General features: G+C 39.3%; 1 protein-coding gene across 3 annotated transcripts in view; it reads right to left on the bottom strand.

Annotated features, from left to right (window-relative positions):
• Window positions 1-22,474, bottom strand: part of LOC310896856 (sulfotransferase 6B1-like) — a 113,383-nt gene that overhangs the window by 58,705 nt on the left and 32,204 nt on the right. For 2 of the 3 annotated variants that reach the window (XR_014581872.1, XM_083829717.1), the window contains exons 2-3: window positions 7,276-8,734; window positions 1,419-3,919 (exon numbers count right to left, since the gene is read on the bottom strand). The gene's annotated coding sequence lies outside the window, so the exon portion shown is untranslated. Of the gene's footprint in view, window positions 1-1,418; window positions 3,920-7,275; window positions 8,735-10,206; window positions 11,008-22,474 lie in introns of those variants that run through there. The other variant, XM_083829718.1, reaches the window with a different exon arrangement.

Genomic DNA, 22,474 nt, shown 5'->3' on the forward strand with positions numbered 1-22,474 from the left:
TAGCAATCATTACAAAAATGCAAACAATAATTTGTAAAAATGGTAAATGCTACCTCATCTAAAACAATCACAGTGACAAATCTATACTTCCTGCAGCATCCATTTAAGACAGGGCATATCGAGAATGCCAGAGTTCCTATGACATTGCATTCACAGTGATTCATGTCAAATCACTGTGATACGAATAATTCAGTACATAAACCAGAAGGAGCATCTGCTCTGAAGGAAAGGCAAATCAGGGATGTGTTACTTCTCGCTTCCTTTATGAGTAAGACAATCAGGCTTTTTTTTTTTTTTTTAATGTGTGAATTTAAGAACTTGCAACTGTTTGAATACTCACTTTTGTGCCAGATGAATAAGGAACTAGATCTTTAGCTTAAATCTATGCTGATCTGGTTTGGTATCATTACATCTGGATATAACACAGACAAACGTACAACCCACACATTTCATTTAAATTAGGAAGAGATGGGTCAAATTCTGGCTCCCCCTGCATGATCTGTCTCGTGCTGAACGTTGCACATTGATTTTCTTGTTCTCTAACTTGATGACTTTAATTCTTAATCACCCCATCCAATTATCCTGGCTCCTATCAATGTGCAGTGACGTGTTCACAGTATGTGAAGCTAGCCAAACAACTGTATAGAAAATCACATTTTTGCCATTTTTTCTTGCACAGAACACCCAATGGGGACACCTCTGTGACAGTGGTGTAATGCCCAGAATCTGACAATGTGCTGCAACTTCATGCTTCCATAGTGATTGAAAATATGGAGATAAAGGACCCAGACCATCAGTTCAGCTTCAGTGGAGACAGGCAACTAACGTCATTGGACAACACACTTCACAGATTTCTAATAGAGCAATCTATTACAGCACTACCTCTTGTAAAGTATTTATCCCTCCACTATTACAGTAATGTCTCAAGGCTTTTAGAGTGTTAGATATATCTCCCCTCATAAACTGGTAAATTATGACAGTGCTCTGTGAAGATAAAAAAAAATGTACAAGTACACTGGACTCCCACAGCACTGAAGGAGTGCAGGCATCTGCATTTTGGTAAATACTGAGTATTTCAGAGCATCTGTATCTAAACTCCAAGAAGTCTCACAGGAGCATCACCATGAGCCTGTCTGGTGCACTCTGTTTCTTGTATAACAAGAAGTAAGTGGACAGTTGTTCTCTCTTCATCTATTCCACTGCATTTTTCTTCCTTTTGTAACTAAAAAATTCAGACTGTTCTGATCCTAATGATTTTGAAAAGGGAAATTAAAAATCACCTGGCAGTGGCATTCTGGGCAGAATTATTTCTAAAGATCTGATCACAAAAAGCAAAATTAACAAAAAAGTAAAATATACAGAAAACCTGCAATTTATACAGTATACTTTGATTATATAGAAAATAGAATCTACAATACCTGTGCAGTTTCTCCTAACACTGCAGGTGGTTGTTCTTCATTAAATAAGCCTTATGACACTTCCAAAAGTTAAACAATATTTTGCACACTTGCCAACAAGTCCCAAAGCAAACTTCAAGAAAGTATTCATGTTGGGAAAGCTCTTTCGCATGTTCTTAAATAATGAAGTGAAAATGGCTACTCATGTGCAATTAGGCATACACTTGCTTCTGTCCCAAAATGGGGCCTTCCTAGTGAGACAAGCTCTGCTAAGACTCAGTAATAAAGTAAACAGAAGCTTATTACCTCTTGCCAAATTACTGGAGTTTGAATTTCAAAGGAACCTTCTGGAATTTGACACCCAAGCCCTACTGAACTTCAGCTTCCCATTGTAGCTACATTTTGAAATCCTACCTTAAGCACACAGCTCACCCTATGCTTTCACAGAATGGACTAAGGCTTGCTATCATGTTCTTTCTGCATAAAATGGCTTATGTCAGATGCAACACAAGGTAACTTTTGGTAATATTTTCAAATATGGACTTTAAACAGCATCAACTCTTTAAAAAAAAAAAGTCAGTGGCCTTGCAAGCCTATAACAAGGAATATGTTCCACTGCATGATGTGTGCACCAGTCACATTACCTTCCAAGTTGCACAAATGCTTCAGAAGAAATAGTTGGCAACTATTTGACTTTCCTTCATCCATGAGTCTCACACTGCATTCATCACAGTAATAAAGCAGTCCACAAACTGGAAAAAATAATTCTACACAACAGCACCAAATGTGTAATATTGATCTGTATAGCTGAGATTTGGCAATACCCCAAACTTCTTGTTCTCACAAATTCAAATGAGCAGCTACAGGTTCAAAACAATTTCTGATAGGAAGACACAGAGGCCAAATTGTTTGTGGCTTATTCAAAAGTGACTAAAACAAAGCATTTATACCTTTAGATTTATTGCTTGGAAAGCCATTACAAAATTCATTTATCTCCAATAAATTAGACAACCTTTTAAACTATCAGATTGATCCATAGGGAGAACCCACATTGTCAAAATGCTTTTCCTAAGCGTGAGTGTTAAGTTCAAATTGTTGATAATTGTGACAAATGTCCATTAAAAAAAAAAAATTGCTATGAAACCTTGCATAGATGATCTACATGAGAAAGAAATTCCAAGAGTTTTCCAAGCTGTTCCAGCATTCCTTGTTAGCAAATGCTTTCATGTTCCTTGAAGTGAAGTCAGGATGTTAGACCCAAAACATTTTCAATGAAGACACAACATTTGCAACATGTGGGCCTATTTGGCATCCCAGGTTGCATGTGCGCATTTTCTCAGACTTTGATAGAAAGGGCTGTCTGCTATGCTGGATTGTGAGCCTCAGTCACTATCTTCCTCCCTCTTCTGCGTTGTCACTATATTGTATGAGCGGCTTGGGTGTGAAGCTGAAGGGAAGTATGTTCCCATTAACAGTTATGCGGAAGCCAGGCTGTAGTTTGGACATATGGAACCTATTAGCTCATAAATCTCCCTTGGAGACCATCCATATTTATGATGCCACAAAGAAAACCTATGTGCTTAGACATACTGAGTGAAATTAATACTATCAGATGTGTTTACACAGTGGTGGAAGACAAGCAATGGAGACAAAGGTTTAGTTAAAAGTTTATTTCTCTGACAAATGACAATTATCACCAAGGTTTTTGTACAGAAACCTTGGTTTTTATCATTATGATTAATACTTCTACTTGTCATGTTAACCAAAAGGTTTAAGCAGAAGTCATTTACTTTTTATGCTATAAACAAGGTTCAGAGCACTGTTGGAGGATTGATCACCAGAAGGTAAAATAACATTGCCTAGTATGACCCTCTAATAACTCAAACCTAAGAGTTCATAGTCTGAGACACAGTGGCTCCCTAACCTCCAATAAATATCTTGTGATACTAGATCATGTGTCTTGCTATTACAGGGAACATCAAAAGGGATCTGCTAAACCCATTTACTAATTCCACCTTCCTCTTATGGTGCTTGGAAAGACCAGAGTGAGAACTTGTGCTGGGTACCCATACATGTTGACGTTTAGGTTTGTTTTTTCATTTAATAAAATAGTATCTACACTTGGTATATAACTGTGGCACTTAGAATTCACTTTGCACCAGAGTACTGTGTTTCTCTCTCATGCTGTGTACCACATGGTATGAGGGCTCTGAGGGCTCAGATAACCCCTCAGAAGAGCTCCCTTTTAAGGATCTGTAGAGAGCTTCTAAGCAACTCGTGTTTTTCTCTGCTGCAGCCTCTTGGTGGCAATAGCATGAGGCAACATGCCTGGAAATGTACCAAAGGCTATATCTTCCTATGTTTTGTGGCAGGTAGGACTCCCCGCTGGCAGGACCAGAGTGCACCAGATGGTGGTGTTACAAGTCTAACTCCTTGTGCTTTCCAAAATAACATATTTTAGTTTTTTCAAATGTCCTTCTCCAAAAATATACATGCTCTGATGCTTGCAAGAAATGTGATTTCTGAGGGAAAAAAAAAAAAAAAAGGATTAGTGAATCCTCATCAATTATTGTTAATCATGCATCTAATTAACACCCTTTGGATGGATCAAAACAAACTCAAGTGTTTTGTTTCATTACTAGGTCCTCTTTACCTTCTACTTCCACCTTTAATTCACAGGCACTAGCCCTGGATTGAACTATATATGCAGTATTCCAAATGAGTTCCTCTGAGTTTGGTTGAGGGAAACCAAATCCTTGCCACACATCCTGAGCAACTTTTTTAGATGAGAACAAATGTGTGAGTCAGAACAAGCAATTATTTTGTTCAGTGAAGTTCAAGCCCTCAGTCCATGTAGGAGACTAACACCCAGCTGTGCTGACAAAGTGTGTATTCAGCCACCTGAATATGCTCATTCATATTTTGGGATTGGATCATTACCTCCAGTTGCCTCTGTCTGAGAGATCGGAAAGCCATCTGTTGAAGCGTTGAAGATGCTGCTGCAGTTACTCATGTATGTTATGCAGCACCATTTAATGATGTAATTATACATATAAAGCCACAGTAACATAAACTGGCAGACTGTGTTTGGCCAACTTGAGCACTGCTCTAATTCCTTTGCCTGGACATTTTATGGCTTGAGCCCTTATAAAACTGTGTCTGACACCATTCTCTACCACAGAGAAAAGGTGATCTGCACTGTGAAACCACTCAGGTCATGTCACTTCAATCATCTCTTTGGAAATTATTTCACTGTAAATACAAAGTAACTGGAACTTTTCAATACCTGTGTTGGCTCAAACCAGACCAGGTAGCTAGAAGGACATACAAGTTCCCCATCTAAAATTGTCTAGACTATCCATGCTGTATCTGCTAGCAATGCTTAGCAAGAGATCGTAATCCCTCCATGCCATCTACTATAGGCTCAGACTGCCTCAGAGAGGAAGCAGGATTTGGGCTGTACAACTTCTCTGACTCTTCTGCCACTCCATTTTTCTGCAGTTGCTGCTCTACATTACAGCCACAGACATCCCCCATTTCCATAAAAGAAAGAAAACAAGGGGGGGGGGGGGGGGGGGGGCGGGGCTGGACAGGGGTGTGGACTGACGTGGAACTTGGGGCCTGTGGCACTTCTGACTTCTCACCATAGCCCCTTCGAACTCTAGACACCTAACACTGTACTGAGAAGGGTACATGTCCCTGGTGCTAAGGCATCTTGGATCCCAGCTTGATGGCTGTAAACATGTGCTGTGCATAGGGGGTTGCTTGGCTCATTCTCAGCAAGTGTTTGCATCCAACATTTTAATGGAGTGCATGTATCCTGCAGACACCTGCACCTGGATTGTAAAATGAGTCTGGTTGGAAACTCCAGGTGCTCCTTAGCAGCTGTGCTAATTGCAAAGTACAGTCTGTTGCATGGTACAGACTTTTTAGTAAAGACAATTGCATTTTTTAATTTACTTTTTTTTTTTTTTTAGTAAGAGGAAAAAGGCAAATTCATTGTGTGCTTGTTCAGCTAAACAAACCTGAGACTCCTCCTACACTTACTGAAATATTCCACTTGCCAGACCTGATCATTTCCCCAGTTGCCCCCAGCAGCAACTGCCAGCACAGCTGAGTGTGATGAGTGGACTATGAGAAGGACTGAGGAAGACCTTTCATTTGACAAATGGTCTTTGCTTGAGAAATAATTTTAAAATTTAGTAAGCATTTAAACCTGTTGCCAGTTAGTTCAACTCCTACACCCTTTAGCTGATGGTTGTAAAAGAAAATTACCTTTTTTTCCTGCACCTCAAAAGAAAAGTGCATTTGTGGAAGGCAACATATGGACCGAAACTCCTCACAGGCTTTACCAGCCAATTTCAGTTGTGACATTCACACTTAGTCAAAACAGTGAGTTGTTATTGATCAAGAATCATTGTCAGCTTTCCCAAAGTGAATTGAACATTTAGGCAGTACATTTTTGCCTCTGTATTCCAGGGAATTACATACAGATATATAAATTGACTGCAAGCCATAAAAAGAAGCTTAATAGAAAATATAACTTTTTTTATTATTACTGTTTCTTTTCTAGCAAGACAATAAGTTTATCAGTTGGTTAGGATTTAGCAACTGAGACATTTTTATTGGCATGTCTCTACTTGCTTAGAATTTATTTTCATGTTAGTTGATAAAACTGCATTCATTTGTGCTTAGTGAAGATAAACAGTATTTAAAACTTAATGTCTCTTTTCATCTTTTGGTAGTATCATTTATGTTTTAAAACCAGAATATGCTCAAAAAAAATTTACTTTTAACATACTGACTTATGTCTGTGTGTGAGGACACCAAAGTGAAGCTGACTAGTTTGAATTTGGTATACTGACAAATTAGCACATTCAGTTTCTAATTAGCATATTGCACATAGAAATCAAGGCTTCCATAAAACCTTCCAGAGTTTTACTATCATCAATGAAGTTATTTCATTTTTTTGGCAAAGAAATTATTTGAAATTACTTCAATAGCTTTAATAGTAACAACTATATGTCACCATCCAAGATGCCCTACCTAATAATTCTTGTATAGGGCTTAGGCTGAGGAAGACACCATATCTCAAAAAAAAAAAAAAAAAAATGTAGCCAGTCTTGTTTTATAGATAGCAAACAGTATAAAAAATCTGTCCCCTTCCCTTTGCAACATGCTCCAGGTCACAGTGACCCATATTGTTTCAAAATGTACATTGTGAGCAGAATTTTCTTCTCTCATTTCTAGACACCTATGCCTGAGATAGACTCTTTATAGACAGTGGAAAAAAACAGGCATTGCCAAAGCACAGTTCAGTTGACCTATTTTAGATCAGCTAAATAGTGACCTAGACAAGTTATTTCTTGTTCTCTCATTGGTTAAAAGGGAATCTTGTTCAGGCATGGAGGTGTATGTACTAGATGTATATTTATCACCTGTATAGTGTCGCTATATCTGGATTCCAAGATATATAGCCTCAGGTATGTTTCTACACTTGGAAATCTACATTTGGAAAGGTGAATCCCTTCCCCCACCCTTTTACCTGGACCCTAATTTCTCCACAATTTTATCTAAAGAAAAGTCTATTTGATTAAGAGTACAATCAACTTATGCCCTCATTCTCTCTCTCTGTTGAGCTAAATTGATTGAATTTCTAAATTTCTCTGTATAATGCAGATTTTCAAGCCCAGTAGTCACTTTGGCATAGATTTATGAAACCCTCTCCAGTTTTTCAGTATCTTTTAGGGTGATGGACAGATATGTGTGATGGTGCTTTGCAAGCCTGATCCCAGCAGTGTTGTCTGTTTAGGTACGGGAGTACTAGCATTGGTTAACATGTGCCTGAGCTAACTACATGGGTGTCTCAGCCACTTACCTCAGAAAAATTATCATATTGATGTGACTATATTCATTCAGAGCTAACTTGGTTATCTCTGCCTTCATTGTCTTGTGTTCCACAGCATTTGGTTTAGAAAAAATGTCATTCTGATTTGAACATTTTTCATCAAAGAGAAGGACAACAGTGACAGCATTGAGTTTAGCTTAATATACTAAATGACAAAGGAAAAGGAAATGACAATAGGTAAAACAAAATACTTGACATATACTAAACCTAATAACGTATTCAGTTTGAAGTGTTTAAATACCGAGCAAACAAAACCAGCTTGCTAACTATAGTCTAAATATTACCTATAGTCTTGCACATGCACCTTCCAAAAACTAATTCTGGAGATGTATCACTATCAATAAAATAATTTGTAACTACATGATCTGTGTTTATGCAGAAGCTGATATTTCAGCCCCTGGACTGTACTTACTTATTTGTCTTAAGCAAAAAAAATCAGATATGCAATTAAGGTTCACAAGAATGCTAAGGTAAAATGAGCCTGAGCTTTGACAGTTTGTTATATAGTGCTCTAGCATCAAAGGGAGCAAATTCACACCCATAGAAACTTGATGACTAGGGAATTCACAGCTCTCCAAACAGCGTGCATGCCACCAGCAGATGAAATTACATGGAGGGCCGCAGCTGCTGCTTAATTAGCAGGATGATAAATCTCAGAGGAATGTTTGCCCTCTGTATGACAAAACAGCAGAGAGCAGAGGTTGAGCACTGGCTGGGGGGAAGCTGGTCCATGCTGGTAGCCCTCTAGTCATCCACATCTTCTCAAACTCCCCCTCATAACCTGGAGCCTCACTAACTGCACTGGGGAGCCAAAAGGAAAACAGGAAAAGCTGCACTGTCAAGATGGAAAAAGAAAGAGTTCTTCCATTCTAATATAATTCCCTCCCAAAATGGCACCTGTGGTCTCAACCGTCCTAAGGCCTGGCAGAATTGGACCAGTGGGATTCTTTTTTTCCCCAAGCTAACACATCTTTCCTTCACATGTTTATTTTGTTGTGCAACTCAGAGAGAGCAATGAGTGCTCCATATCTCTCCCCCCCCCCTCCCCCCCCCCCATATTAGTTTAAACTCAGCGAGTGCTTAGATCTCATCCCACAGGGGCCTGGCAGCTGCAGAAAAGACAGAATGGGAAAAACACTCAGAACATTTTCACTGCAATATTTATACTCAGGTCTTTGTATTTCTTCTTCTGATTCATAGAGTTTGATATGCATCAACAATATAGGTTTTTTTCCTCACAATATTTCATTGGAAGCCCTATTACCTTTACAGTTGTTTCCTTCCTTTTAACTTTTCCATTTTAGTCATGTAGTCATTGGACGTGATTTGCTTTCAGTCTCTGCTGAATGAATTGCATTTCTTTGTGGATAAACTTTAGTTCATCATAATGAGGATGCCCTTGTCAGCACAATTCATTCCTAATGACAACCTGAAACAAGAGGGTACAGAGAGAGATGGCTGAGTTTTGCAGCAGGCTGAAAGAGTAATAGTTAGTGGCCCCTGCTTTCAGTCATTTCTCAGGAAGCAGTGCTCTCTAACAGCTTAGACACTTGCATGAGAAGAAATCAATCTAGTCTCATTGTCTGGCTGGGATTCAATGGGAAAAACAACTTAGGGTAGGACTTAAGTGATTTCAGAATGGACTTTAACAAGTATCTTCATTGTTTCATAGAATCAAAGAATCATTTAGTTTCGAAAAGACCTTCAAGAGCATCAACTCCAATCATTTTGTGCTAGACGTCTGGAATTCTTTAAGAAAACAACTCAGATAAGTAGAAATTTTCTGTTTTCAGAAAAGTCACCAAGGTCATAACATGGGCTCTGTACCATAGATTTTTTTTCCTATTATCTCTGAATGGTTTCTATTCTTGTTTTATGACTGCCAGCTTTTCCAAGGTCAAACACAGGCAAACTCTGTCAACATGGGATTAATGCAAGCATGGCTGAAAGCTAGAGCTAGCACTCATCCTACTACTTTTCTCGAAGGTACAGCACTTTACAGGCTTATTGTCTCTCTTTTTTTTTTTTTATTTTTCTTTTTCCTCGAGCCATCAGCAAAAAAGAAATATTTTTCACTGGCATTATTTCACTCATTTTTATATCTGTAGAACAGGGACATCACATTATATATAGCACCATACACACATCCTTCTACTGAGGATAATCCTGCTAGATCCCATACAAATTGATGTGGACTTTATGCTGATAGGGTAGCCCTTTTCAGAGATCAACTGATTTAGAGATTTAGGGAGAGTGGAGTGAGCAGTTTACAAGCCATAATTGACAATTGGGTACTTTCTTAAGATTCCTGGTACCTTGTACCCTGGCTGGGGTAAGGGGCAACTCATACCACAGATGTGAACTGGAAGCAGAAACCCTAATTTTTTCTGCTTTCTTTACAGAGCAGGAAAGAAGGACCAATACTAAATGAGCAAAGAAGAGGTCTCTTGCCATGACAGCTTGGTTCTTCTATCTACTTGGTAGGTACATGGAGCCAAAGCTCCACATATGTCGTCAGCCCAACCCTCTATTTTGGCAACCAACAGAAAGCTGTGAGAGAAGTACCTGCTTTCATGCATGTCTTCACATTGCTGTGTGAGCCAAAATGCATCCTTTAGCTCTTTCTTATTTTTTGATGAGATTCTGAGATGCTTTCTTTTCACAGCTATGCTTGAGTGTGCGGAGCATACCGTGAGAAAGCACATCTCCCCATACGCTCAGACTTTGAAAGAATTAGTGCTGAGCAGCTCACCAGTGAACATAACACAGTAGGTTAGTAGCTGCTATAATAACAAACTCTTATGATCAGTGAAAATAAACAACAACAATAACAAATATCCACATTTACAGTTAATGTCACTTAATAGTAAAGTGGCTCTACTTTCATAGTAAATGACTTACAGCCTTCCCTTTTCTGTGATCTGTTTTCTCCTTTCTCCACTGAGGCTGTCCTGGTAAAGGAGGGGACAACGATGCCCCATGTTGGCTTTGTTGTTCCTTAGAAAAGGGCAGTTCCAGGAGCTGATGCTAAATAGAAATTACAACCCACCCACTCCCAGGAAAGAGACAGGCATTTTTGTAATTTCTGGTGTCCTAGAGGAAAGAAGTGGTTCTGAGGTTGACCAGAAATTACAACTAGCAAATTTGGAGGAACCTGCTGCTTCTAGTCAGCAGGGGAAAAGAAGGGCAAAATTTAATGTCTTTTCATTAAAAACAGATACTTCCAAGTCTTAAACATACCACATGTATACGGTTGCTACTGTGTGCGTGGAGATCAGATTAAAAATGCTGCATCAAAAATAGCTCCAGCAATACCCAAACCAGAATTTAAATCAGCCTGGCAAATTGGCCATACTAGAAGCACTCTAATAATGCAGAAAAGCTCCTAATGGGATAACAGCCTTACTTGTTCTCAGTGGAGTCAATGGAAATTTTGTCCACAAGGGAATGAGAGTAGGTAACTTACTGACCTATGGAACACAAGTGATTTTTAAAGCTCCATGTTGTTGCTAAAACTGGTGGTGCTTCCTTGACTCTAGGGCATGAGCTAAGGCAACCGGGGGAGGCCATGGAGCTGCTAATAGCTGCCACTTACTGCAAGGGAGTGAGAACCAAATCCAGGAGGCAAACTGAGGTAACGCCAAATAGCTGCAAGGGATCACTTCATGAATAATGTAATTTCATCCCTCTGCACACAGAGTTAAAATGCTTCTAATTGTTACTGCACAGATGGGACCAACATCCTCTGTGGTTGGTTTGCTGCTCCCTAGAGAGGCAGAGCTCCATTAGGGAGGGATATATCCTAATAAAAAAAAGAATTGACGGCTATTAAAAGAAAATATATTTTTTTTCCTTTCCTTGTATCATAATCTTCTCACTGACTGGTTAGGTACCAAAAAATTTAGGGCGATGAAGAAACATTTACCAGAAATATGCTGCAGTGTTTCTGAGGACACCAGCAGGTGCTGCTGAATAATTAATTTTTAATGTATTCATTCTCTTTCACTGCTTACGTTGACAGCCATTAGCAACATAAATAACAGTAGATTCTCTTTTATGGGCCAACCTCTTGTCAATGTTCATTTTTAAAAGGGTTTCTCTATGGAAAGGGGATTCTCCACAGAAAGAAGAAATGCATATATTTCATATTCAAATGTAAATACACATATACACATGCATACACAATGTCTTTTTTCAGGAAATGATCTTGCACTGTCAGAGAAAATCAGACTAGCTATCTTAACGCCTCTTTGCCCTCTCTGATTTTATTTTGCATTTAAAAAGCATATCTTCCTATTTAACATCTCTTGAGCTAAAGGAGTGTGACTTGTGTTGAGGGGTGTGACTTGTGTTGTACAGTAATGATTAACATGCTAAGTAAGTTTATTGAAACAAAATTATTAAAGCACTTCAGAGAAAACTGTTGTGTGAGATAAGTCTGTCAATACGTCAATCCCTATCAGTACACATACAATAACAGAGCAGTTAAAATAGACAATCAATCAGTGAATATCATCATATTTACTGGTGTCAAGAAAGCAACCTTGATTTGTTCCACTAGTAAATGCTCACGGATATTTTTCCTTCCAGTTAAATGAAGTCCACTATAAACAAAGAAGGTAAATATGATGCTGCAGTAGTGTTCACTGATGTATGCCTGTGCACTGTTTTTACTTGAAACTGAGACTATTCCCCATAATTGCTGCCTCTTATTATCATCCTACAGGGTGCAAGAATTTGTCTCAAAGCTTCCAAGGAAGTTTCAGCACAAGACAATAGGCAAAAGTGCAAATTTTTTTGCCCATGTGACATAGACGGTGTTTATTGTTTGACTCCAATGGGTACAGACATCCATTCTGAGGTTCTCCTGGAGACAGTCCAGACACCAAGGTCTATTCCAGGCCATTTTGTTGTATCTGTTTTCATATAGAAAGTGTCTAAAGTTGAGCAGCTGGTAGTGCAACCACAATTCAGCCAGCTAACTAGCCCAAACTGTGTTTGAAGGAAGTCTTAAACCTGGATAGTCTCCTCTGAGTTTCGAAATGAAGTTTTGTGTCTGTCAACTAGTAGATGAAAGGGTAGCGCTTCTACCCTTCACATTCTCTCCACTTGCCTGCTGGGTGTCACTTCCGGCATTTTGCTGTTGCCTGAGAACATGCTTGAAGTAAAGCTGCAGCTCAGAAGGAGTGTGCAGTGTGTCACTGAGTTGTTTGGAGCCTGACAAGAGGCTGTAACGTTTCCTACAGAGCAGCTACAGTCTCCTGGATTCGAATCCATCTAAGCTTTCCAAAGTATGCATTTAAGCATTTCATGAGCACTTGTTTACTTCAAGGGACCACAAGACCACAAGCTGTCAAGGTCTAGCCTTTGACTATGAATTTAGACATTGACTAAAAGTAGACATTTTTAACATGGATCTTTGCTTAGGAAAAGAAGCTGCTGTTATTAATGGCAGCTAAACTGCAGAGAAAGTCCTTTCAAACAAACTTATCTGCAATTTCCTGAATTCTTAAGTTCAAAATGGTTCTAAAATTCTGACTATACCAGCTGTGATGTGAGGCTGGAGCAGTACAGCTCTGCACCAGGCTAGCAATACCAGGATATGAATTTGCCTCACCGTCCCTGCACTGACAAGATATGCGTGAAATGGTCTGTAGTGCAGAAATGAACAAAGGCTTTTAGGACAGTTCCTTATATTTGACGATCAACTTATCCAAGCCTCTAGTTCTTCTCAAAGTCCTTATTTTGTACTTGCATTAAAGGTGCTGGTTTGGTCTTTTATTGAAAAATCTGGTCCCAGAGTCAAATCCCAGATGTGAGCGCTGTCTGTGTTTGAGATCTCCCTTTCTCCTTCTCTCCTATACAAGACCCAGGGGTTTGACAGTTGTCAGCCAGGATGCAATTAAGGATGAAGTAAATGATTCCTTCTCAGGGCTTTTAAGACATTCAAGAAAACTTTGGCTGAACTTTAGGATGTTTTTAAGCTACCGTCATTTGGAATCATATAGAACTAGAAATACTTGCTCTGGAATAAACTACTTTGCATGTTCAGTCAGTAAGGCAAACTCTGTAGCATCACACTTCTCATGGAACATGACGCAAAATGCTACCAAAGCTATGGCCACTACTTTCGGAGTGCTGCAGTATCTGCAGTAGACTAATCTTCGGTCTTGCAGAATCAGTCCTGGTCAGGCCAGAGAAAAACAGCCTTCATACATTGCCCTGCCCTGGAGACCTGGAATGATGGAACAGGGAAGGGACTGGCTGGACACAGCCCTTTCCAGGGTTGTTTCACTGGTGTGATCATCATATTCCAGGTAGTACCACAAGAAGATCCCACCATTTTCATCACTTCCAACATGTCCTTGTGCATCAGCCTCCACTGGGAAGAGAAAGCTCCAGATAGACAGGTCCTATCCCCATACAGATCAAATTTTCTGCAGGAAGCAGGAGAGGAAACCAATAGACTTGCCCCATACATGGTACCCTGAAATCATACAAATGGCTTTTACAGAAGACCGAGTAGGATCACAACACCTGATGCACTCATGCTGAAGTATTTAAGTGGTATCCTCTAGCATTGCTTTCTGCTCTCTTCCAAGAGAAAGCACAACATGAAATGTTTGGTTTCAATTGAGAAAAATCTTGTGCGTGGAAATAAAACATATTTGCACAACCCCTTGGGGAGCAACAAGCTTCCATGAAAGCCTTGGTGTCAGTAAATTCTGCAGAAACAAAAACAAGTAGCACATTCTCTTAAATATATTGGAAGAAAATCATTTATTTTTCTATTACAAATGGATTGCAACAGAGCACCTCCTAAATTATTTGTACCAAGATCTCACAATAAATGCACTAGGACATTTCAGACAAGCCTGCAAAAGATTACAAGAGAGAGACCTGCAAGTCCCCACACCACAAACTAACCAGACTAATCAGACAAAAATAACTCCAAAAATCTACCAGGAAACTTTAGAAAGAGGAAAAGAAGCTATGTCTGACCTTACTGAAATGGTCAAGTTTACAACATACATAGAAAAACTCCACTAAAGCACTACAGATTGATCTTTATTGCTTATATCAATAGTACTGCAAAATTAAAAGAGCTATTAGTCAAACTTCAAGGGACATTCATACAGTATTGTGGTAATAATGCAGTCAAAGGAGCATATACATTTTCCAAAGCAAAGTGCTATGATGTTTAAAATTCAAGACTCTGCCCTTATAAATTTTCAGCAACCCTAATCTCTAGACTGAGTTTCGATTTCAGCTATGATGCTCTCAATCGTAGCTCCAAGTATCACTGTGGGAGGACAAGTAAATCAGACCAAGTAGCACACCACCCCGAGATGTTCCTTCCTTATTTGAGGAGGATACTGATGTTCTCCTTTTCTTTGCTCCACTGGCACAGAAGGGATTATGGACCCAGCATGCCTAGCCATAAGGGGTTTCTCCTTCCACCACTCACCCCAGCAGCCTTTCTTTTTACTTTCTTTTTACTTTCTTTAAAAAGAAGGGGGGCTACTTTAGTTACCACCGTAACTAAATATTCTCCCAACAGAAAGCACTGAAGTTTCTCTTTGTGATGCTGGTGGCCCATATCCCCCTCCAGCCAAAGAGAGAATGAAGAAATATAGAAATCATTAGTGGACACCATTGTCTTTACTTTTATGAGTTCAATAGTGTTTTGGTGAAGGCAGATCTAATTTAAGACTTTTAAGGGGATTTTGAGAGCAGGGATCATACCAGTTGTTGATCTGAATGTCAGAAATAAGTGTTTATTCTTCCACAGCAGATTCCCAGAAGATGTAGCAGCTGCATCTCCCATGGAGAAGAAAAAAATAGAAATTAAGAAGTCTGTAGAGGTTCATTTTTGGTTTGGTATAAGCAAGCCTGTGTATAAGAATGCAGGCTCGTATATAGGGAACTGGAAGCCATGGCAAATGGAGACATTTGGTGAGCACGTGCCTCTATTTATACCCCGGACACCTCTTGCCAAAAGAACAGGTTTTCTGGAAAGGTACAGAGGAGAGCATGGGTAAGGCAGCTGAGCTGAAATGAAGCTCTGGAAGCAGGTCCCATGGGTTTAAAGAACATCTGTTTTTTTAAGATACAGGCTACATACAGGGACATGAATTCATTGCCCTCTGTACCACACCACACTGACACAAAAATGACTCCACAAAGATGAGTCAGCCATAGAACAAGTTGCTGTACACATCAGCATGGTTTGCAGTAAAACTGAGAAAAATCAGGGCCCAAACCCCAAACCAGGGCAGTTGTGTTCTTGTTCCTGGTTCAAATGGACAGCAATAGGAGCATCTTAAAGGTACCAGGGAGACAGTTTGATCTGTGGCTGAAAATTCAGTGTTTAAAAAAAATTACTGTACAACAGGAAGAGCATGTGTCAGAGACAGAAGGACAAATAATCAGATTAAAAAATCCCTTTATTATTCTTTTCTTACTGGTATGACAGGGACCATATATATTGCTCCATGATCCCAGGGGAAAGGCTGCGTGACATTTGTCAGAATTTTTTCAACTGCAGCCATTGTCAAATCCAACAAATGCTTTTAGCCAAGAAAGACTTTTACTCTGGAGCAATGGGCACGGATGGGAGAGAAAGGAGAGAAATTCAATGTGTCCTTTTTCAGACTCCTTGACAAAATATTTTGTTTCAAGATATGCCTAAGTTTAGTCTTCAAAGTATTTCAGTAATTATAATTAAGCAAAACATTAGGAGACAGAACAAAAATATTTTGGACAACTATAAACAATAACTTTTTTATTATTGTTTTTCTTAGACCAAAAAGCAAACAAACAAACAAAAAAACACATTGTTATTATTACTATTATTCCACTGACAAAGCAAAAACTCAGTTCTTCATTCTTTAATACTCTTGGTGTTCTGGCAAATTTAGTATATACAATTTTAGTGTCCTGCCCTTCTTTTATGTAGAGCAAATTAACAGAGCCCTCAGATTTGCACTCTTGTAAAATGGAGATGAATTTTAACATCAGACATTATCCTAAAATCCATAGGCAGGGCCTTGTTCTCATCCTATAAGCTCAAATGGAAATACATAAAGCAATTAGAAAGAACGAATATTTTCATCTCCTGCACCTAAAAATGACAGTCATATTGGTAGTTCAGATTCTCTGAACAAGAGTCTTTAGGCATTATTGTATGAAGGGCAAGAAAAATTAAACCAGCTGTGACATGCTGATAGAAAAGGAACAAGTACACTTAGAAAGGTCCTGTAGCCATGTCACTTGACAAACTAATCCAGGACACTGCCTCCAACTCATTTTGATCTTCCAGGACAGATTTGAACAGTACATCCCTACACAGCTGTGTCCTGCCCCTCCCCCCCCCCCCCCCCCAGCAGGGCTCTGGCTGCACTGCTGATTCATTTCGGGCTAAGGTTTGCTGAGCATTAGATCGACCCAGGTGACGAGAAGGAAAGACAAATTGAGCCTAGTGCTGAGCTGGGGTGGACACGTGTTGAAAACCAATGCTGCTGCTGCCGCCTCCTCATGCTGCAGGTGACACAGGCTTCCTGAAGACAGGAAAGGGTGCACGTGGAACTGAAAAGGCCTGCACAGACCTGTACAAGATTGGCCAATGTACTGCTCAGTCTGCACAGAAGCAAGAGGCATTGGAGGTTTATGAAATCCCTCGATCTCAATCTCACTTAAAGAGAGCCTTAGCACAAGCCCAGTGAGGGAATTGCGCGTTTTTCTATCATCTTTAGAGCACTGTCTCAGGCTCTCCAAAGGATTTAGATAAGCATAGGTGAACAAGGCAGCTCAAAACCTCACCTTGTGTAGTCGTAAAGGCACTGTGAGCAAAGGCCATCACTGCTACACACGCCATATCAGAATATTATAACTAATGACTGCAACTCCTGTTCACGTGCAGCATGGCTATGGGCAGTCTGCGAATATCACACAAGCAGCAATGAAACGTAAGAGAGAACTGCTCTGCAAGTCTTAGATCAGCTGTGAAAGAGGGTGAACACTGGTTTCAACTGTAACTTGTCTCTGTAATCATGTTTCCCATTAGGGATTGCCTGTTAATAAAAAGACAACAAAACACCTGTACAGACTCTGAAGAAAGTTCTTAAGAAGTGATATCATGAAGCTACAACTAGTTTAGGGAGGCAAACTCTTATGGCTCCCCCCATCATAACAGGATCCCTCTCTGAGGGCAACTCAAGCAATTACTCCCCAGCTCTGACCTGCTCTTGACCATAACAGGAACTGAGGAGGTGAGCTTTTGAAAATGTCCTCCTCAGACCTCAACTGGATGGAGTAGGGAGTTGAACAGACTGTAAAACAGATGGGGTGAACAAAAAATTTTGCCTCCTAAAAGTCTCAGAGAGATTTGCTTCATGTTAGGAAAAAAGAAAAAAAAAAAACAACTGTAGAATTGGAGTCATTATATGCAGTGCTTGCTACTTATTTCTGGGGATTATCCTCTTCAGAAGAAGAAACAGTCATTCAAAACAGCTGAAACCAGTTTATTCACAGAATCATAGAATTATTCTTAACGATTAGCATTACAACTACACCTTGGGGCTCCATCTGTGATTGTAAGTGATGGAGGTACTGTAAAACTGAAACATGAAAAAACATTAAAACACACACACACACCAAAACAAAACAAACAAACAAAAAAGTTTATTGTCTAAACAGACAGACCAGACAAAGGGAGAGAACAGAAACAAAGATGAAGAGGGCAAGGCTGCACCATGGGCCAGTGAGAGAGGAGAGCAAAGGTCCCAGGCACCAGCTCATCACCTTGTCTAGCAGCCTACATGCTGCCCCTCTTGGTAAAACCACAATGAACTAGAGTTGGCAAGAATGCTCCCAATAAAAGTGATATTAAATAAATGAGCATTAGATTTCATTGAACATTGGCATTAAGGTGGAAGGGTACCGGAAATCAGATTTAGAAGACAGAGAAATGTAGAAGCTTTCCACCCACGTGACTCAGAAATCAGTTTCAAAGGATTGCATTTTTGTAGTCCAGAAAATTGGCCAAAATTATTCCAAATATAAGGTATTTACACTGGGAAATAAAATAAAATAAAATAAAATAAAATAAAATAAAATAAAATAAAATAAAATAAAATAAAATAAAATAAAATAAAGTAAAATAAAGTAAAATAAAATAAGAATAAAGAAAAAGAGGGAAGAGCAGAAGCAGCCAGATGAGCTCTCAATTGCAGCTTCTCCCAAGTGTGATGGTACAGGAACCTGTGTGACGACAACTTTTTTCAAATCTTTTCATCCACAAATCCCAACAGCTGTTGAAAAATTACTTTGGCCAATCCATTTAGGAATTTAGGGAACTAAAGCCAGATAGGAATTTTTCAAAGGACTCCAACACCACTCTTCCTCCTCAAAAAAAATTACAGGAACTGGGCTCATAACCCAGCTTGAACTTTTTACCCAGAAGTAGTAAATAAGAGTAAAGCCAGCAGGCTGATGAGTCATCCAGGTCAGCAAGTTTCCACACAAAGAAAATTAGATGTCAGCAAAGTCCTAGCGTTCAACATACACTGGTTTAAAAAAAAAAAAAATGATATTAGTCTTGAAAACTGAAAAAGTCCTTTTCAGAACAAGCAATAGGTGTCACTGTATAAATAGCCAAGGCCTTTTGAAAATGCATGAGTGTGAATGGAGTAGACAAGGGTAATTAACTTATGCCAGATCTGTAACTGCATTCAGATGAAAATTAGCTTCAAGCTTGCTTCTCTCAAGCGTTCCCCCAAATAAGCCAGTTAAAGGCTGAGTTACAAAATAAAAATTAGAAGATGAGAATGAGAGCAAAAAGGCAGCAGACAACCCCTCACAAGCAAGACGTGAGAGAGAACATGAATGAAGAGAACACATTCATCCACAGGAAGAGAGGTCAAAATAGACAAATAATACTTGGACAGCTAAGTAATACAAAACAGGGACCATACACTAGGTGCGAAAATACAAAATAAAAGGCCTAGAAGAAGTGTGTGATACAAGGAAATAGAAAGGATTTGAGATATTCATGTAAAGAGGCATGCTACAGTAATTGTCGTTATGTACGGTAATTTCTTCCCCAAAGAAAAGATTAAGTCAACACAGATATAAAATGTGAAAATAGCATCTGGCTCAGACAATTGACAAAGAAGCTCATAAGTAAATTAAAAACACTTCGCGAATAAATTATATAGCCCACTCAAGTACATAGAAAAAAAAAAACCCACAAATATAAAATAAGAGTCATCTTGACATGTATTTATCAAGTTCATGTACAATTTGGCATCAGCTTGTCTAAGAAAATAAAAAATTCAGGAAAAATAAATAGACAAACAATTTACTATGTTGCAAGGTAATTCGTATGGAGCAGCTGACATGCCAGCAGTGGATAAGGATGCAAAAAATACAAATCCTATTATCATATGGGTACCCCCACCTTCATTGTTCAACTCTTCAGTGATATCTTGGATGGTGTGCTACTGTCATCCTCTCACACCCTGTTTTTTCTGTTTCTTTGTTTGTTTTTTAATCATACCTACTGGGATCTGATGCCCTACTAGTTTACCCTGAGAGCTCCATTTCCTTCTGGCCAAATTAAATATCAAAGCGTCACAGTGTTTGACTGCTAGAGAAATTAATGTCCCTAAGTCAGGCAGCTTTCCATGAGAGAAAGGAATGTCTTCACCACACAGGTGAAAAGGTGCACTGCTCCTTTCCACAGGTGCTTCTTGCTCAAACTGTATTAGCACCAACAAGCCAATTGCCAGACTAAGACAGCAGTGATACCCAGCAAGTGTCAGCTCAGCTCTCCAAGATGGACTATCAAACATGTGGAAGAGCAGTTTGCAGTATCCCCATGGTGGACTCTGGTTTCCAGGCAGACAAGAAAAGACGTAATCCAGCAAACTGCTGTTGGCACAAAAGCCCATGGCAAATAGACCAAAGACCAAGGGACTCAGAGGGTTCCAAAACAGGAAAACTGTTTAAGCAAATAGAGCCTAAAACTTTTGTATAAAATCAATCATTTCCTGAACGGATGGAGAAGAGCAAGATGCTAAGCTTCTCCCTTATGTGTGAATTCATTAACTGATACTGCTTATATGCTAAACAAAGTTGGTCAAAAGCCTGCCAACAAAGTAAGAACAAAATAGTATTTCACATAAAAAATGAGAAAGGCAAACACTCAGGTTCTCAGCCAATTTCGTATAATCAGTGGCATCATTCCTTGGCCATTTTCTGGGATATCATGATAGATATGTTTTTTTCAAGAGATTAATATCAAGAAATGTCTCATTGCTAGGTATAGTGCCATTAAACCTCTGGACACCACCAGCCCAATGGTGTTTGAGGGGACAGTGGCAATGGGTAATACCAATCTCTTCCTATTGCCCAAACCATCTGTTCCCCCTGCTTGCCAGATCTGACCTCTTGAAGGTCAGATGACCTTTATGACCATGACCATGACTGCAGACCCTGCTCCACGGCCAGTTGGGCCTGGGCACCCTTCCACCAGCACAGCATCGTCTGAGCCCCACCAAGCCATGGGCCCCAAGCACCAGCCCTGCTCCCCTCCTGCTCAAGGTAGTAAGAGTATCCTTAAAGAGAAGGAGAGGAAGGGCAGCACAGCTGAATCCTAGTGCCTTGTGCACCCTCTCTTCACAGACAGACTGTGGAGAAAGTAGTGGCCTGGATCCACAGAAGGATCAGAGAAGAGAGGACAAATGGAGGTGAGGCTGGCTAGAAAAAAGCAAAGCCAGGCTGCCCTGCCCAGGTCAGCTAATAGAAGGGTACAAAACCAGTGCCTCAAGAACCAAGAGAGTAGTTTTGCCCTCCTGCATAAAGAATCCTGGAGCTAGCTGGTCATCCCTTTTCTGCACATTGTTACTGCAATGTGGAAGTTTGAAGTTCAAGCCCCTGAGTAATCTGAAACAAAGATTAAATAATCTTTTTCTTTTTTCTCTTTTTTTTTTTTTTAATGGAAAGCTTCCAAAATTCTTCATTTCACTACACAGCAAAACTGGAAAACATTGAAATCTCAAGGAGACCCTTTTTGTCAAAACATTTAATACCTACTTAAGTACCTTATCACAACTCATTGGAATTTCAATGTATCTAAGAGTATTAAAATTATACTGTTGTTTAAATATATATTGCATAAATATACATCCTAAATGTATATTTATTAGTGTTTTGTATCCCATTTTTACCTACAGAAATGATGACACTTGGATTATTCCCAAACTGGATGGATAAAGAAAACTCATACTTAATCTCACTGACTAGATAATATTGGTTTTATTGTGAGAAAATTGTAAGGCACAGAAAGTTCCCTGTTGAGGTATCCATGCTCAACAATACTAAAAATTGTTTATTTCCAATGAAGTTGCAAGAAAATGTAGGAGAATATTTTACCAACACCCACTCCATAATGCCAAGCTATCCACTAGCATCAGAAACACATGAACCTTTCTCATCCTCATCTATGCACTGAGATAGAGCCCAGAGCACATTGGAGAGTCCAGGCATTCAGAAGTATAGGCCTGTGACGTAAACACAGAAAATTACTTCAGTCTGACATAATGAGGGCCCTCCAGCTTTTATTAAATCTGGTTTCCTTATGATGCGTAGCACTGGCAATACATACAAATAGTAGCTACATGGCTAATAGAAGTGTATACTAATAAATGCATCACCAGAAAAAGAGATCTGACAATTATTGATCCATACTGATGTGATCAATAAGAAGTCTTGCATTGCTCATACGGGAAAATTAACTATTCTAAACAGCAGCAGCTGCAACAGGAATCCAAACAAATTATTCAGAAATACCAATTTGTTTCAGATGAATAGCTAAACAGGGAAAAAAATGCGAACTGAAAATTATTGAAAATGAATAAATAACTAAGAATGCCACAGATTTATCCTAGGCAGAAGTAGCTGACTGGTCACTGGGATCTTGAAGGAACTCTACAGTAATAGGTGGCTTGAGGATCCCTCTCAGATGGCTGATGACAAAATGATAATCAAGGATCTGAGTTTTAATTCTACACTTTCAACTTCCAGATATTTTTCTATTTATTCTGCTTTCAGGGATGTTTGCAATAACTTTTTCACTTGTTCTGAATAAATTACTACAATGGAAGGA

Source organism: Anser anser (assembly GCF_964211835.1).
Source record: "Anser anser genome assembly, chromosome: 1".
In the NCBI taxonomy this organism is placed as follows: domain Eukaryota; kingdom Metazoa; phylum Chordata; class Aves; order Anseriformes; family Anatidae; genus Anser; species Anser anser.